At 51.6% G+C, this 17,437-nt stretch overlaps 1 protein-coding gene across 7 annotated transcripts in view; it reads left to right on the top strand.

The window, feature by feature from the left end:
• Positions 1–17,437, top strand: part of ATP2B2 (ATPase plasma membrane Ca2+ transporting 2) — a 365,663-nt gene that overhangs the window by 168,357 nt on the left and 179,869 nt on the right. Inside the window, exon 1 of one of the 7 annotated variants that reach the window (XM_044385061.3) lies at positions 1,297–8,097. The exons of 5 other annotated variants lie outside the window; for them this stretch is intronic. The gene's annotated coding sequence lies outside the window, so the exon portion shown is untranslated. Of the gene's footprint in view, positions 1–1,296; positions 8,098–10,757; positions 12,432–17,437 lie in introns of those variants that run through there. One more of the 7 variants, XM_044385060.3, reaches the window with a different exon arrangement.

Here is a 17,437-nt window from a genome sequence, read left to right as displayed (position 1 = left end):
CTTTCAGCATCAGACCCAACTTACCTTCAGAAAGAACAAGACATCATCTCATCTGATTCTTACCAGGGGCCTTGTTAGCCCTTTCACAGATGGAAAGACTGACCTAGAGAGCAGTAACCGCCCAGACAGGAGCTGGGAGAACCAGCAGACGCCTCCAAGATTCTCAGCTCACTTCCTACTACCCCACCCTGCATATGCCAAGGAAGATGAGTAACTCTGGACAGAACCGGGGAGGGACAGACAGGCAGACTGGCCACACACCTCTGTCCCCCACCTCACAGATCACCCAGACTTCTGGCTTCCCTGAAGTTTTGCTTCTCGCCCCAGCACTTTGGGGCTAATCAGATTGTTTCCAAACACATTACATAATTGCTCACATATTTACTTATGCCATCTCTTGAATATTAAACGATCGATAATATGGAACAGAAACATAGGCTTTTAAACCCAGCAGCTTTCGACAGGCGTGGGTGGGGAAGGAGGTTGAGGAGAGCCATCTCTGAGCCATTTATGGGAGGAGAAGGTGACATCTCCCTTCTTCTTTTCCCAAGATGGGTTGAAAGGCTTCCCAGGCCCATGGTTGGCAACCATAACATAGTGAAATTTTCACCGTGGGGCCCGGCCTCTTTTATTACATAATGACAAAGATGCGTTATCATTTCCCTAAAGGGTGCTTGAAACCAGAGCCTGACCACCTGTTTTCTTGTTCGTTTATTGAGCACCCTCTGTGTGCAGTCCCTGTTATGTTTTTATTCACCCTGGGGTGTCCTCATGAATGAAATAAATGAGCCCCCTGTCCTCATGGTACTGACACTCCAGTGGACGGGTCATGGATCAACAGATGGCTTCAGAGCGTAACAAGCAGTGTGAACGGAACAAAACGGGTGGCAGGGTGAGATTGGCCGGCAGTCCCCTGAGCAGGGGACATTTCACTGGAGGTCTCCGTGGTAGAAGCTGCCAGCCATGCAGAGGTCTGGGACTGGGGAGAATGTTCTGGGTAGATGGGCGGGCCCTCAGGAGCAAGAAGCCCGGGTGGGGTTAGGGAAGAGTGAGGAGGACAGTGGGCTGGGAGGGGTGAGCGGGAGCCCAACATCGGTGATGTGGGCGAGGAATGCCTGTTGAGGGTCAACTGGGCCAGGCCTATAGGGCCTCCTGTGAGGAGTTCAAATTGTAGTCTACATGTAATGGCAAAGCTATTAGAGGGTTCTGGTGATCTGGTGAATGTTTGGGAAACATTGCTCTGCAGCTGGCAGACGGCTTGGGGGTGGGGGCCGGAGCCAAGAAGGGCTGGGTCTGAAGTGCTGGGGGGATGGGGCTGCCCTGGCCCCAAACCTGACCTTCCAGCCTCCAGAGAGAATCTGTCCAGGGTAATTGTGAGTCTCTCTCTGGGCAGCTGTGGAAGCCTGGCCTGACCCAACAGGAATCACAGTAACAGTAACTCTGGTATCAGCCATAAAAGTACCTAGGATTTACTCAGCACTTAGAGTAAGCCCCTTATGCTCACCATCACCCTGTGACATACGTAGTTTTATTATCCCCATTTTACAGAAGAGGGAACCAAGGCCCAGAGTGGTTGAGTAAAATGCCCACAGTCATCCAGGGAGTACTTAGCAAAGTAGGGATGTGAACTTAGTCAATCTAGCTCCACAAATGCAGCCCTCAATCCATGTTGGCTGAATGAATTAATAACAATAATAGCAACCACTTATTATAGTGCTGGCCATGTGCAGGTCCTACTGTAAGTGCTTTAAAAACATTCATCCCTGGGGCACCTGGGTGGCTCAGTCACTTAAGTGTCTGCCTTCGGCTCAGGTCGTGATCCCAGGGTCCTGGGATCGAACCCCCTTTGGGCCCCCTGCTCGGAGGGAAGCCTGCTTCTCCCTCTCCCACTCCCCCTGCTTGTGTTCCCTCTCTCGCTGTGTCTCTCTCTGTCAAATAAATAAATAAAATCTTAAAAAAAAAAAATTCATCCCTTAGTCTTCACAACAGCCCCAAGAGGTGGGCACAACCATGAGCTCCACTTTACAAAATGAGAAACTGAAGGACAGAGGGGTATATCACTTGCCCTAGCTGGGATTTGAACCCAGGAGGTCGGGCCGAATTTGCATGTCGGAGCAACACATTAGGCTGCTGTCAGGAACACCTGTTTACAAAGCAACTCAGACCTCCTTCAGATGTGGACAGCAGTTCCCACCTGCTGGGCAGTGCTGGGGGCGGGAGCCAACACAGGGGAACATGCTTTGTAAAAGGTGAAACCTTGCACAAATGAGGGCTTGAAAGTACTTGAGGATTCCTTTAAGATTATTTATTTATTTATTTGAGAGAGAGAGAGAGAGAACACAAGCAGGGGACAGAGGCAGAGGAAGAAGCAGACTCTCTGCTGAGCAGGGAGCCCGATGTGGGGCTCCATCCCAGGACCGGGGATCATGACCTGAGCCGAAGGCAGGTGCTTAACCTACTGAGCCAACCAGGGCCCCCGGTACTTGAAGATTCTTAAACACCTCATCCTTTTAGGGAGCTGGAACAGGGAGTTCCCTCCTGTTTTCCTCAATGAGAGAATGGAGAAAAACATGGGCCCTGCCCCTGGCCAGACTTTCCCAGAGTCTGAAATACAGGGGACAGAGCAAAGAGCTGGGGTCAGTGGCACTCAAAGCCCTAGTACCAGCTTGTTAACTCTAGGAAACTCCTTCCACGTGCCATCTGTCTGGGGAGGTGGCATGGTGCCATGTCGACAGCCGGGACACCCGGCCCACCTCCACTAGCATCAGGTCCCGGCTGTGCAATCCAGGACAAGTGGTTTAAGCACTCTCCCACCTCTGTTTTACATTCTTTCAAATGGGAGTAGGAAGCCCTCATTTTGAGGCTACTGGAAAGATTACATGGGAGAGAAATCTGATGTGTCCAGCAGAGCCCGGGGTGTCAATGGCACTCAGTGGGTTTCTGTTCGACTCGTAGTCCCCTGTGCGAACAGTTGCCTCAAAGGGTGAGGACCCCGGGCCCTCTTCTGCTGGGACCATGTCAGACTCTCAACTGCACAAGCATCCCCATCAGTTTCCGGGGGCTGCTGTCACCAACTGCGTGGCTTGAAGACACAGATACCTGTCTCAGTTCTGGAGGCTGGAAGGTGACCAGGTGTCGGCTGTGTTGGTTCCTTCCAACCCCATGAGGGAGGATCTGTTCCTAGCTCCTGATGCTTCCGGGGCACTCTTTGGCATTCCTTGGCTTGTGGGTGCATTACCCTGATCCCCCCACCTTTGGCATCCTCTTCTGTGCGTGCATGTGCGTCCAAATTTCCCCTGTCGATAAGGACACCAGTCCTATTGGATCAAAGCCCACCCTAATGACCTCATCTTAACTTGCTTGCCTCTGTAAAGATCCTACTTCCAAATAAGGTCATGTTCATAGTTACTGAGGGTTAGAACTCCAAAGTACCTTTTAGAGGAAAGGCCCAAATTCAACCCGTAACACTATCATAATCGTTTGACGTGGATTCTGGAAGGGCCATCAGTGCATTCTTGACATTTCTTAAATAGACTGAAAGAATATTTTACATCATTTTCCAAAAGGGCAACATCCTTCTCAAAATCACTCCTTAGCTTGCAGGAGCTTCCCATTAACTCTTGGCCTTAACAAACTCCCACGTGGGTCTCTTGGGCCATCGTCTTCCATAAAGGGCAAGGAGCCTTGAACCCGAGCTCTTCGTTAGCCCTGACTGTGCACTGAACTTGGGGAACTCTGGAAGCCAGAGTCCTAGCCTTTGAGGCGGTCACAGGGGAGGGCCACAGGACAGGCAGTTACGCATGCCACTGGCTGTTATTACTGGACAGGTAGGTGCTGGGACCACAGGGCCCTTCCCAGCAGTGATCGTCCAGGGGTGAAGGAAAAGCCTTCTTTCCTAGACTGCTTCGTGTCTTTGTCTCCTTGAAGGGGAAAATGCCCTTCCTGAGTGCTCTGAGAGCATGGGAGCAACCCCACTGGCTCTTTGTGTGGTCAGATAACTCATCAGTCACTCACCTTTCATTCTGGGATGAGACCTACTCCTGAGTCTGTCTACACAGCAAGCCCCAAGTGCAGAGGAACCCAAACCCGCTCCATGCCCAGCTGGCATCCCCAGCTTGGCCAGGGTCCCTGGAGAGGTCAGGGGTCTGTGGTAGACCCCCCCCCTTCTTGACAGATCCTCATCTTTAAAATATGCTCTCCCACCCCAGATGTTGAATGTTCCCATGTTGCTTGAACCGAGAGCCAGCAATCTGCATTTCTGATGCCGCAGCGACCACTGAGGACCATGCACTGTTGCATTGCACAGACTAGGCACAAGCATGCTGAGGTGCTGGGTTTGAATCCCAGTGCCGCCAGGCTGAGCTCTGTGATCCTAGGTGAATCTTGTCACTTTTCCAGTCTCCGTTTCCTCGTGTGCAATGTAGGGAGAGTTCCTACCACAAGTGAAGGATGCCTGTAAAGGACCTCACGTGGTGCTAGGCAACCAGCCAGTATTCTCCGGCTTCTCTCTTTGGGCCTCATCCTCCTCCCCTGCAAACAAGGGTATGGGACCAGGTGGGTTCTGGCCAGTTCTGTGTGGTTCTTGGGAGCAGTCTCCAGGGAGTCTAGCATCTGGCTGGGCAGAGAAAGCCTCCCATGCCCACAGGCCTGGTCTGCCAGGAGCTCACTGTGTGACCTGGGGTGTCAGCCCTCTGCCCTGCATTGGCCTAGTGACTCCAGGTGACTGTGGCAAGGTGTCCAGAGCCCCTGAGTTAGTGCAGCCATCCAGAGGTCTGAGTTTGTGCCTCACTGGGTGCCATCAATTCTCTTTCCCCCTCCCCCTTTCTCCTCCTGCACTTCTCGAAGTCCTCAACACCCACCCAGGTTTGCAGAACCAGGAGCTGAGGCTGCCAAGTGAGACGCTCCCCACCCCATGTCCAGGTATCTAAGACCTGTCCGGCACACTGGAGACAAAGCCACTTCCCAGGGACAACCCTTGGCGCCTAGCACAGGCCTTGTCTCCTAGTTGGCCCCAACCAATGCTTGTCAAACTGACTGCATTGCTGAATCAACTCACCCAGACACCAGAGGGCTTTTTACTCCTTCTGGGGGCCAGAGGCAGTGGAAGGAGGTCCATGTTCCCAGGACACTGTACTTCCAAAGAGGAACAGAGTAGAAGGAGTGCTTGAGGGAAAGCCTGAGTGCACTAGCGGCGGACTGTGGGCACCCGTGTCAGGAAGGCAGGGGTGGGCCGCACTCCAGGCTGTCTTCCTCTACATTTCCTGTTTCACGGGAAGCTCTGAGCCCAAGCCTTGACATGATGCCGCTGCTGTTCGCAGTGTCCCTGGGGCTATTCTGCTTATTGAACTGCACCCAAGGGAGGATGAAACAAAAGATTATGTAGCAAGTAGCGTGGGCTCGTGGCATGGTGGAGAGGGCAGGGACTTTGGGTTCAAACTGGGCCCTGACGGGCAAGGGACTTCCTTTCTCCCGTCCTTGGTTGGCTCATCCAGAAATAGAGCAGCAACCACATTGCAGGGTGATTGTGAGGATGGAGGTGCTCTTGTAGGCCCTGTGCCAGCCCCACCAGCTGGTCGTGAGGCAGGATTTGCCCCTCTTTCTGGGCCCCTAGCAGCATGTGGATAGGCCAGGGGTCCAACCTCAGAGGCCAAGAGCAGAAGCCTCTGACTCTAAATGCCCTGCCCTCTGGGTCTTTCCCTTCACTTGGTCTGTCTTCAGTGGGCACTGGCAGCTGTGGTGGCAGAAACCCTGTGTTCAGACATGGAGGGATCAGATAGGGCCCCTCACTGATGGGCCGGCCTCAGTTTGCCCATCTGCAGACTGGGCACAGCATGCCTTGCCTCAGTGGCTGCCATGAGAGTTACTGAGAGTTACCTATACACAAGGGCCTGATAGGTCATTGCTCAAAACTATTTCCGAGTCCACTGGGGTTAAAGGCTGCTGGGCTCCCAGGTGTCACGGATCTCCCTCAGGCCTGGCTCTCAGCCTTGGCCTGCCTGGGTCAGTGGGAGAAGTAAGAAGGAGTCTGCCTTCCCTCTACTAGGTTAAGTGTAAATAAAATGTGTAGGATCTTATCGTTAGAGAGAAAGAACGAAAGAATTCCTAAACAACCTCACCAAATGATAGAAGTTTTTCCCTGAATCCTTAACTGGTAACCTTTTAATATTTTCCTGGTTACTTCCAGGGACAGGGACCTCACTATCTGTCATGTGGCAGAAAGCAAAGATGGCACACAGTTCGTGCACTTCATGCTGAGGCATTTTATGCATTAAAACCTCACACTCCTCACTCAGGGCATTGTTACTCTTACTTTAGAAACAGTTTTAACAACGAGAATGACCTGATTCCTTAAGCCAGAAACGGAAGACCCTGCTCAGGTTTCACCTCCCCTGTAACCATCCCCAACATTAACTCCACCTCCATGGAAATGAATCACTCCGTCTTCCCTGTCCCTGCCGCTCTTCCGATATGCCCTGTTGTCAAACGCATCATCGGTGTTTTATTTGGTTGTTTTGTTACCTCTCTCCCTCTAGACCCTAAACTCCCCACGGCAGGAGTGGGGCAGTGGAAAGAGCTTGCTTGGGCCTTAGACTCCGAGAGGTCTGACCTTCATGCCCTACTTCCTTCTAGCTGTGTGACCCAGAGGTGATCTAGCCTCTCTGAGCCCATGGATCAATGCCAGTATCTTCCTGATCCTCTCCCTCCCTGAGCACAGAGCTGAAGTCCTGCCCCTCTCCGTATCCCTAGTCCCCGACACACAGTAGGTGCTCAGAACTGGTGGAGTAAAGGAGGTTCAAGGAAGCCACAGGGCGGGGTAAATTATGGGGTGCAGGGGAGGAAGCTTGCTCCTGGAAGTGAACACACTACTGTCACGGAGAGCTTACGGCACTGAAGCCAAGAGCAGAGACAAACCAGTCAGGAAAATGAGACCCGCAGGCTGAAAACTTGCAGTGGCATGGGGCAGCTTAGTGAAGGGGCAGCAGAGGGAAAGACACTGGAGAGAGCCTTACATCACCACCCAGGGGTCGCCCCCTAAGAACTGCCATCCCCATAGTCCCTGCACTGGCTTCGTTCAACAGAAAAGTATTCATCTAGTGCCTGTGAGGCTTAAACCATATCTAAAAAAATAAACATTTGGGAAGGGGAGGAAGATGCTAGGTTGACTAAATAATATGTTTGCAGCATAGATGTTCTACGATTTGTCAAATAGGAACTGTTGTGATTAGCACACTATCAATTCACTTAAATGTGAAAAAAATACAGTCGGGGTGAGTTCCTCACACCTGAAGTGTTTAAAAAATAAAACAAACGTCAGCGCAAAAGGGGAAGATTGCAAAAGCTGGGAAACCGCTCCGTGGAGGCACTCTCTCCAGTCATGTGGGAGAAAGGACCATTGCTCTGTGTGATGGCCAACAATACAGGCTTCCTTCCTGCGCTCTGGAAACAGAGAGAAGGGGATCGGGCATGTGGGAACAAGCAAGGCCAGAGAGGCTTCCTGGAGGAGGTGAGATCCGGGTTGTTTGGCCCAGGCCCTCCCCACCTCTCCCTGCCTGGCCTTTCCCGAGTGTTCACACTCATACGCCCCGCTTCGTTGGAAGCCTCCGGTCTCGGGTCTAACTGGATGCACCCATGGCGGCTGCCCTCTCCTCACGGTCCCAGGGCCACCCTATACCAGCCAGTCGTACAGGGAGTCCTCAGAACAAAAGGACTTCCAGGTAACCAGGACTGGAGCCAGAGTGCCACTGATAGGATCAGAAGCCTCAAGTGAACAGGGACGCAGAAGGAAGGCAGGGGCACAGAGAAACACCCGCCATCCATACTGCCTCAGGCAGAGGCTACTGTTTTGCCAAGCACGTGGCACCGTGGAGGCCAGCCATGCTTCCCTGCCCCTCCCCACCCCGCCTCCCCCTCACTGATCCCAAGGCCAGAAAGGGAGGCAGGCCTGCTGGCAGCGGGACTGGGCGCGGTGGCCACCTCACAGGGTGTCGACGCTGCAGTGGCTGTTAGCGCTGAAGACGAGAGGTCAGAGTAGGGGTTTGTGTCTGTGCCTGGAACTCATCGAGGACAGCGGGCGATTCGCCACCATTTCCAGCCCAGGTAGGGGAGGGTAGGTTCACAGGGCACTGCCCAAGGCCCTGGGCCGGCCGGGCACCTCAAGGGCCTGGGTCTCCAGTGCAGGGGGACTGCTGAGAGGGAAACAGCTTCGTGTAAGGGGGAGGCCTGCAAACCTTGGAGTCCTGGGCTGGGAGGGAGGCTGGAGGGTGAGGCCTGCTCTGGACAAGCACTGTGGAAACTGACAAGAAGCCTCCCATGGGGGACAGTCTCTGGCCTCCCTCCGCTCTACAGGCACCCTTCCTCCGGAGGGCTGCTAAGCTGTGAAAGAGCGTGAGCTCTGGAGCTGGACAGCCCAGGTTCAAACCCTGACACTTGTGTGACTTTGCACACTCGTCTCTGCCTCTCTGTGCCTCAGTTTACCACCCTGTAAAATGGAGGTGGTGCCAACAGTCCCTATTCCCTAAGGCCTTTGTGAAGATCAGATGAGACAGTAGAGTCCTTCACATAGGTCAGTGCTCTGGAGCTCAGAGCATCGCCCCTGTTCCCTGTCACTCCCTGGACCTGGGACAAGCCTTCAGAGCCACAGAGTCAATGCTAGCTGCCCATTTCACAGGTGCAGCCCAAAGGAGATGACCTGGACCCAGGGTTTGAATCCTGTGTCTGCAAACTTTATAGCTGGGAAGGCTTAGACAAGTTCTTGACCCTCTGACCCCTATTTTTTTCATATGGGATGTGGAGACAATTATGGGATCTACTTCATGGGATACTTATAAGCATGAAATTATGCTGCACACATAAAGGTCTTATCCTGTACTCCATACTTAAATTGAGAGCTATTCTCACCGCCGTCACCACCACCATCATCACTGTTGTTGTTGTTGTTATTATTATTATTATTATTAATGGAAAGGGAGGCTCAGAGAGGGAAGGGGACTTACTAGCAGTCACATAGCAAGGCAGAGGGCAAGATAGGACCCAGCCCTGGCCTCCCAACCCCCCATCCCTGCTTTCTGCTCACTTCACCATCTCACTGGCCCTCTTTGTCACCTCTCAGCACATCTTGCCAAAAGCTTGGTTCTCCTTGCAAGAGGTCACCCGAAAGCAGCTGAGAACCGGCCTCCCCTGACCTTACTGCTTCCAGGCATGGGTCTGAGGGCACTGCACAGGGAAAGCTGGCATCCCCCAAGAGGCTAGGTCAGCAGAGAGCCAGGGCAGGAGGTTACCTTCTCCCCCATGATTTCCACAGCACCCCACCAAAAGCCCCCCATCTTCTCCACTGTCCCCAGGATCCTAAGCCAGGGGGATGCCTGAGGGGGACAGGATGCAGCTTTGGGGAACACATGTCTGAAAACTGCAGGACTTCTTACACCCCAAGGGGCTCTATAAGAATGGGAAGAATTAGGACTCCAACTTCTAGCAGAGTTTCCTTGGGCCTTGGGGACAGGTCTGGGGGGTCATCCTCAGGCATCTCTTGGTTCCATTAGCAGATGGACCACCTTTTTCACGCTTGTCCCTGTCTCTTTCACCTTCTGCCCATCAGAGTTTGGGCCTTCCCTGGCAAGGAGGGACAGAGACACGAGAGGAGGCAGGGGAGGTAGAGGAAGGAAAGGATGGGGGTTGCTTAGGGAAAAGATGAGCTATGTACCTGTTTTAATAATGTAAATAGTACCTGAGCAATAATAATAATTGTTCCTATTTCTTGAATATTTACCATGCACCAGGCACTGCACTAAGAGCTTTATATATATTACCTCAGCTTTATCAGGTAAAAATATCATCATACCCATTTTACAGATGAGTAAACCGGAAGAGGTTGTGAAGACTACAGATGCCAAGTAGATGATACAAGAGAATGATGAATTCTGCTTAGAGTATAATAGGGAGTGCTGGGGACTGTGGCAAGTTGCAGAGAGTCACTCAGTTTTATTTTGTTTTGTTTTATGTATGATATACATACATTGAAGTGGTAAAGCATACTCATCTTAAATGTACCACTTGATGATTTTTACATATATTTATACATGTGCTACCACCACCCAAATCAACATATAGACTATTTCTAGTATGCCAAAACATTCCTTCTGAGGTGTTCTAATTTAATTTATTTTTTATTTCTTTAATTCTGCAAAACTATCATAGTCAAGAGGAGCCCAAGGACAAAACAATGACTAAATACGTGAGATCCTGTATGGGATCCTGGAACAAAAAAAAAAAAAAAAAAAGGACTTTAGGTTAAAAACTAAGGAAATTTGAATCAAGTATGAACTTTAGTTAATATTAACATCTCAATATTAATTCATTAATTGTGAAAAGTGGACCATACTAGTATAAGCTGTTAATGCTAGGGGGACTAGCTGGCGGGGGAGCTGGGGAGGATGGGAGCTTTTCTTAGCAATTTTTTATTTGTAAATATAAAAGTGTTCTAAAACACGAAGTTTATTAAAAGAAAAAAAGCACTCTGCAAATCCTCCAGCAAAATATGTCTATAGGCCTTTAAGGATCTGTCCTCTGAGCTGCCAGTTTGTGATGTCCAGGGCTATAATGCCCTCATTTTACAGATGGGGAAACTGAGCCCCAGAAAGAGGAAGCCCCCTCCATCAGGTCAGTGGCAAAGCCTGAACCAAAAGGCCAGTCAGGGCTCCAGCTGCAGAGTGGGGTGTGGGGCATGGGGTGTGAACGTGGGGGCTGCCAGTGTCTCCCTGGATCTCTAAGTGCCTTGCTGAGGACTTGCCCTGCAAGAAGCCACCAGGGGCCGGCCAGCTTCCCTCTGCTGCTTCCTCCTGAGCTCTCCAGGGCTCTCAGTTAGAAACCAGTTCTCCCACTGGCCTCAGCCCCAGAGGGAGTGGTCATGGGCAGTTCCTGTTCTGGAAGCAGGATGTCACCTTCCCATCCCAGCCAGCCTTGATGCACCTTTTGGGTGTCCCCTATGCCCAGCACAGGATCTGAGTTGAGTGCTGGATGGATGGGTGAGTGAAGAAATGAAGGAGGGAAGAAATAAATGGCAAGGGTGGGTAATTAGGGGTATGTGGAGGGAGAGAAAGGGGGCCAGGAGCACAGATGCTGCAGCCAGATGGATTGGGTTGAGCCCTGGCTCTGCAGCTTCCAGACACATGACCTTGGACAAGTTATTTAACCTCTCTGTGCCTCAATTTCTTCAACTTAAAATGGGGATAATAGCGGTACCTGTGTGGGAGGGAAGTAATAAATATAGGAAAGGAGGGAAGAAAAATAGGGGAGGGGCGATGATTTAGTTTTCATATCAGGACATGGAAACTTAGACAAAGCCATACGACTGGCCACTGACCCAGAAGAGGTGGGTGAGTGGCATCATACAGAGCTTAGAGCACAGATTTGGAAACCAGGCTGCCAGGGTTCAAATCCCAACACTGTCATTTATTAGCCATGTAGCCTCGGAGAAGTGAGTTAGTATCTTTGTGGCTCAGTGTCCTCGCCTGTAAAATGGGTGTGGTAACAATCGTACTTACTTCACAAGGTTTTATGAGGACTAAGTAATTGACTGCTATGTGTATAGCACTTAGGACTATACCTGGCATGTTCAAAACAGCACCTGGCATATAAGGAGTGGTTATAAAATGGAGGAAAGGTCTTATGCCGGAAGCCCACTGTCTTCCCTGGAGGGGGCCCTGACTTTTGGGAGAGATCGAGATCCAGGCACTGTAAACTCACCCTCTGAATCCAGGTGAGAATCTGCCCTAATGAAGTCACATGGGGAGGGGGCTGAACTGGTGACCGGCTGCCCATCTCTATGGCCTCACCCACCTCTAGCCAACCCCAGGATAGGCAGCACTTCCAATAGTTTAAGAGTAGCCAGAAATCTGGATTCTTATCCACAATTTCTCAATTTTTAAACATTGGCACTTAGTTCAATTTTATTTTAAGCTCTTAGCAAAACAAACAAATTTATTTTAAGCTGGCTGCTTTCCCAAGTGGCTGGTTTGCAGCCTCTACCCCAGTCCAGTCCTGCCAGTTTGCTTTCTTTTACTTTTCTCCTGCATTTTGGAGGAAAGGAAACCGAGGCCCAGAAAGAAATGCTGGAACCCATTGTGTCTGACCACTTAGTGGAGTCAACAGGCATTCTGCTGCTTCCCCTCTCCTGGCTGCAAGCACAGGGTTCCCCAGCTAATCAATCAGACTTTGGACCAGGTAAGGGAAGAGAGATCAAAAGGGAATTTTCCCCTTGGCCCAGGGTTCTTTCAGTAGCATATCAGAAATATGACGTGTGAGAACTAAATACCGTGTGCACCGTGCATCAGGGGTACAGCTGAGTGTGGAGCCTGAACCACCCCCACTTCCGAAGCCATGCAGAGATTTGCAGTGTACAGGCTCCAGCTTCACTCCCAGCCCCGGCTCAGCAGGTAGGGGGCCAGGATTCCAGGGCGTTCGTTCCTAAATCTTACCGTTTGCCACTCGGTGGTGGCTAAGGAGGAGCCAGCAGTAAGCTCTGTTGTAAAGGAGGTCACTAAGCGAGAGCTAGAGGTGTTGAGAAAAAAGGGGAGGCGTGTTCTGGAGAGAAGTTTTAGAGGAATTTTTTGGGGGAAGAGAGTTAATTTTATAGGCTTGTCGTACTCTGAACTTGTGTCATCTTCTCTTTCTTGTTGAAAAGTGCCCTTTGGTTCCCACTTATTTAACCAGACTGCGCCGCCATTTCCTCGTCTGTAAAATGGGGATAAATATTGTACTCACTTCCCGCAGCTGGCGATGAGGGTGAAATGAGATGGTGTGTGCAGAGGATTAAACAATACAAATCAGCCTGGGTTCTCACTGTCAGCCGCAGCCAGCCTGCCTGCGTGCATGGGAGCAGCTTGGGAACCTTCTGCTCTTGGCCTTTCTTTACCCTGCCTATGTGATGGTGACCTTCACGTTGTCTGGAGAGTCAGTGCTTCTGGTAGCTGTGGAGCACTGCTTGTGGGTCAGGTTCTGTGCTAGACCCTTCTGTCTTTTTTCTCTTCCTTAACCCTCAGAGCAACCCTGGGGAACCAACGCCATCATCGTCTTTGCAGAGGAACAACCTGAGGCTCTGGGAGGAACATGACTTATCCAAGGTCACCCCCAGTGGGGACACAACCTTGAGCAAGTCCCATTACCGTCCTGAGCTTCCAGCTTCCTCATTTGTCAAAGGAGGTTCAGGACACCCATCCCAGGGCTGCTGTGGGGATCTATGAGGTAATGACTTGGAAAGTGCATTGTCAGCTGTAAATCCCAGCCAAAGGGACAGCATCAATGTGAGTCTTGCAGAAGCCTGCTCCCATTTGGGGCTCAGTGCATTTTAGCAGCAAGAGTTATGGAGAAAAGTTATTTCGAGTGTCTGTTTCTTGGGTGGTTTCCAAAATGTGTCTCCTCCCTCCAGCTAACAAGTGCAAAGCTGGCTTCAGCAGAGGCTCTGCTCAAAGTAAGTCCCTTCCAGTGGAATGACCTCAGAGGTAGAAAGGAAACGGGCAGGATGGTCACAGGGGAGACAGGATCACAGAGAAGGCCTCAGGCTATGGAGTCAGACAGTTATGAGATCAAATCCTGGCTCTTCCACCTACTAGTTATGTGAACCTGAGCCAACTAGTTAACCTCTCTGATCCTCACACAGAGAATTGTTATGATGAAGGGGATCAACAAGGCAGCTGAGAAGCAAAGCATGGGCATCCACAAACATCCAGTGAGACCAGCTCCAAGTCTGATACTAGGGCTGCAGACATTGCTGGGGTTGGGGAATAGGATAGAAACCAGTCCAGAGTCTGGGGAGAGGCGCCCAGGGGAGAAGGGTCAGCTGCTATAGTAGGGAAGACTGGTCAAGTTGGGCTTAGCAGTACACGTACACTGGAAAGGAAGCTTGGTCAAGTAGGGCTCAGCAGTACACGTACACTGGACCATGAGCAGCTGGAGCACTGTACTACGTCCTTTTCATCTCGGTGGCCTGGCTCACAGTAGGTGCACAGCATGCATTCAAAACCCTGAATTTAATATCCACTTCCTTTCTGCCCCAGGCCCACCCATTTAGTCCCCCTTATCTCTTGGTCTCCAGCCCCACCACCCCACCTCTGTGCAGTGTGGAAGAACACAGGCTCTGGTACTGACAAACTCAGATTCAAGTCCAAACTCTGTCCTTCTGGCTGGGTAGCATCGAGCAGGTTACCTCCCCTCTGCAACCCTGTTTTCTCTTCTGTAAATGGGCTAATCCTGCCTCTCCAGCAGACTTACTGTAGAAGTTAGAGATGATGCATGTGAAAACACCTAGCATGAACCCTGGCACATAGGAGGCATTCTGAAGGTGGCATCGGACATGCAGTTGGTCCTTAACCAGAGTAACCCATGGCCACCTCTGACCTTTCCATGCACCCACAGACCAAATTCCCTAAGGCACTCACAATGTGTCTTTATTTCTCAGATGACACAAGCACCCAGGCTGGTACCTGGATGCATTGCTACGTCTGTCCCTACAGTCTCTTCACATAGCTTCCACACTACTCCTATATTGACTGGCCATGGTGGGGCCAACAACGTCCACAAAACACCTCAAAAATGAGCATCAACAGGCAGATCACTGACCAAGGAACAAACTATGCTCAGGGATTAAAGCACCCATCCATAATCACTAAACCATCCTCTGGCTGTGAGTTTGGTAGTGTCTGTGAAAGTTCTCAGGTTGACAGTGTATGAATGAAGGACTTCTTGGTCCCAGATCCCAGGTCTTATTCTTGAGATTGGCCTGTAAACTCTGTGCCATTGCTGGACTGATGATTTATGGGTGCTTCTCTGGTACCTTGAGGTCAGGTTGAATTCCTGAAAGGTGGGACTGGCTCTGCTTCCCTGTGAGGACCTCTGGGGACAGATGCAGGGCTTGGAAGGAAACCCACTATGCTGGGGCCTATAGGGGCCAGGGGCCCATCGAGGGGCAGCCTGCCCGTTTGGGATGTGTGTCCCCTTGAAGTTCACCTGGCAAGGGTCTCAGGACAGAGCTTGCCTATGTCTGGCTATTGTCCCCTTACCCTACATGCAGTGCAGGCCCTGTTCCAGGGAACTGGGAGACGTTTCCCCTGCTACTAGCTGGGAAAATGCTGCTTTAATGCCTGCCACCATTGGAGGAGCTCCATGGCCATCTGCAAGGGACTCAGAGAGCTTATCTGCAGCACTTTAGCCTCAGTGCGCCCCCGAACCTGCATGTTGGATCACCTACAGAAGTCACATAGTTTGGTCCAATACAAGTCAGAATGTCAAGGCACAATCTCTAAGCTCACTCTTGCCCCCCCCCCCGAGCCCCCTTTTCTTGCCTCTGCATTTATTTAGGATTTCTGTCTACCCATCTGCCATGGGCAGCAAAGGGTTTGCCCATCCTCCATGACCTGCCAAGCCTGGGAGTCTGAGCTTAAAACTAGCCCCACCCCACCCCCACCCCTTACCACCTGCTCCCATGCTGGCTCCCACACCCAGCCTCTCCCTCTGGGCCCCCGAGCTAATTACAGGCTTCCCTAAATCATTGGAAGGAAAAGCTAATTAAATCAGGGTCGGACATCCATTTTCTGGCTAAGGACAGGCAGCCCGACACCTTTCTTCCACTCCAGGATCCTGAAACCACGGCTTGCAGCTTCATTTGAGTTTGAGAACAGGTTTTTATCTCTTAAGGCTGATTTCAGGAGGAGCAACAAGATGGGACATTTCCTCAAATGCTCCTTTGCACCATGTCACAGTGACCGTATGGAACCAGGTTGGGGGCCTGGAAACCTGAGGCATGCCCAGATCTGCATAGCTGGGGAAAAACGTGTGAGGAGACAAAGTAGGTGACAGTTGCTCCTTAGAAATTCCCCCAGTGCGCCGATGCACCACCCCCCACCATTTCGGATGGTGCACATGAACCAAAGCCCTGCCTTCAATCCCAGGCCCGACACTTACTAGACGAGTGTCCCCGGGCAGCGTGCTCCCCTTCTCTGTGCCCTAGCTATAATGGCACCTAGCTCACAGCGTTGCTGAGAATTAAATGAGATACATGTAAATCAGCCAGTGTAGAGCAGGTGCTGGGCCATGTTTGTGGAATGGACACGTGACTACAAAGTACCACATACAGAGTGAACACCCGAGCAATGTGAGTTCTCTGTCCCTCTTGGAATCCCCGTGTGTTTGTTACTATAAACACTCATGGGACACAGTCGCCGAAAACCTGTAGGTGAATCAATTTTTGCATGTTTTCCCCCTTTGAGAGGCAAGAGCCAAGGAAGTCAGAGGTGTGTGGGGTTAGGGGGGTGGGAACTGAGGAATCCCTTCCCATGGCCCACCCTCTCACTTGCTACCAGATGCCAGCCTGCTTTTCCTTTTTTCTGGGCCTCAGAGTCCCTCGATATAAAGAGGGGTGCCTTGACGGAAGTCCCAGCTGTGATTCTCAGCCCCTTCCTGCTCTGTTCCCTCATGAGCCATGTCCTCACCAACTTCCTCAAAGGGGGCAATGCCTGAGGCCAGCACGTGGCTACCCAGCCACTTTATTGCAGAGAAGGGGTGACATGCTCAACTAAGTAAGGAGATTCCCAAAGCAGGAAACCAATGGGGGGGAGTGCACTGTATGGATGAGGACCCACTCTGTGAGCCAAGTCTGCAGTCCGCTTTGAATCTCAGCTAGCTGTGTGGCCTCCAACAAATCACCCAACTTTTCTGTGCCTCTCTTTCCTCCCCTGCAAAATGGGCATGCTAATAATAGTATATCCCTCATAGGGTTGTTAGAAGAATTCAATGAACTCCGAGGGGCCAAGAGCTTAGAACATGGCCTGGTCTGTAGTTGGCACTCCACAAGCGTTAGTCATTCCTGGTATTTCAGAACCAGCTTCTCACCCCTCACCACAGCCAGCCCAGCCTGGTGGCCTGATGCCTTCCCCCTTACAGATGAAGTCTGGGGAGGAGAAGCCACCGGGCCACTGTCAGAACTAAACGCCTGCTCCACGGCTCTCTCAAAGAGGAGAGTCTGACAGTGCCTGTCAGGACAAGGAGGGCTCAGGGCAGGGCGGGGGTAGCTCAGAAGGCCCAGGCCTCCCTCAGAGGCTCAAGCAGAGTCGGGAGGTGGCTATAAATATGAGAGGCGAGGGGCTTTCTAACTAGGCCAGGAATGTGTGTTAGTCATTGAGGTCAGAGCAGGCCGCAGGAGCTCTTGGCTGGGAAAAGAGTATATCCAGGAGTGAGCTCTCCCGGGCTCAGGGGAAGCCGGAGAGCTGAGGTCGAGAAGGAGGGTGAGGAACAGCGCTTAGCTAGGGCCACACTGGCACCCCAAGACCTTGGTCAGAGGGGCAGGGGCCAACCCCCAGGAAGGTCCCTCCTGCCCCTTCTAATCTCTGAGAAGTCCTACCGCAACCCAGATCCAATCAGCCACCTATAGCCACCCGCGGGCTGAGGC

Source organism: Ursus arctos, unplaced genomic scaffold (genome assembly GCF_023065955.2).
Source record: "Ursus arctos isolate Adak ecotype North America unplaced genomic scaffold, UrsArc2.0 scaffold_14, whole genome shotgun sequence".
NCBI lineage: Eukaryota > Metazoa > Chordata > Mammalia > Carnivora > Ursidae > Ursus > Ursus arctos.
The sequence above is the reverse complement of the archived record's forward strand: the minus strand, read 5'-3'. Positions and strand labels throughout refer to the sequence as shown.